Source organism: Helobdella robusta (genome assembly GCF_000326865.2).
Source record: "Helobdella robusta unplaced genomic scaffold HELROscaffold_38, whole genome shotgun sequence".
NCBI classification, from domain to species: domain Eukaryota; kingdom Metazoa; phylum Annelida; class Clitellata; order Rhynchobdellida; family Glossiphoniidae; genus Helobdella; species Helobdella robusta.
The window spans coordinates 1,274,409-1,275,370 of record NW_008704829.1 but is presented as its reverse complement, the minus strand read 5'-3'; the positions used below and the strand labels follow the sequence as shown (position 1 = coordinate 1,275,370).

Genomic DNA, 962 nt, shown 5'->3' with positions numbered 1-962 from the left:
CAGCGGCTGCAGTAGTAGTGACAACAGCAGCTGTAGTAGTATTTGTAGGAGTAGTCGTAGCTAAATTTTTGCCGTGAGAATAGAAGAATTAAGAAATTGAACGAACGAACGAACGAACGAGCGAACGAACGAACGAACGAATGAATGAATGAATGAATGAATGAGTGAATGAATGAATGAGTGAATGAATGAATGAATGAATGAATGAATGAATGAATGAATGAATGAATGAATGAATGAATGAATGAATGAATGAATGAATGAATGAATGAATGAATGAATGAAGGACAACACAGATAAACGAATGAATAAACGAACGAAAGAACGAGCGAGATAAATGAATGAAAGAACCTCAGTTTATTGCTGGGAAAAGTTGTAAATGAGACGCGAATGCAGGTTTTAAAGAGTGAGATGTTGATGGTGAAAGTGAGTGGATGGAGAAAAAATCGAAAGAAGAAAAAAAGACACACACACATTCACACACACACACGCACACACACACGCACACACACGCACACACATACGCACGCACAAATACAACTTAAAATAAATTCCACCAATTGACAATTTGATATATGTTAAGAATGAGAGAAAGAAAAAACGAGTTAGGAAAAAAGAAAAGAAAAAGAAGAAAAGAAAGAGAGAGAGAAGGAGATATAAAGAAAGAGAAAAAGTGTGAGAGAGAGGGAGTGCGTAGGAGTGAATTTGCGGATTACTAGCCTCCAGGTAATGATGTTGTTAATAACATTAACGTTGATGATGATGATGATGACGACGATGACGATGATGATGATGACGACGTTGATGATGATGATCATGATGATGATTTTGTTAACAAGCCGATCGCCTATAAATTAGAATCTAATTTCTTGCCAGTGCAACTTGNGAATTCCCAGCTTCATTTGTATGTTTGTATATATGTATTTGTATATATGTTTGTATGTATGTGTTTCTATTTATGT

The 962-nt window shown here is 35.6% G+C and overlaps 1 protein-coding gene across 1 annotated transcript in view; it reads left to right on the top strand.

Moving 5' to 3' along the window:
* HELRODRAFT_176588 (hypothetical protein) overlaps positions 1-962 on the top strand; it is a gene marked incomplete at both ends in the record, with an annotated part of 8,347 nt that overhangs the window by 2,912 nt on the left and 4,473 nt on the right. The window lies entirely within an intron of this gene.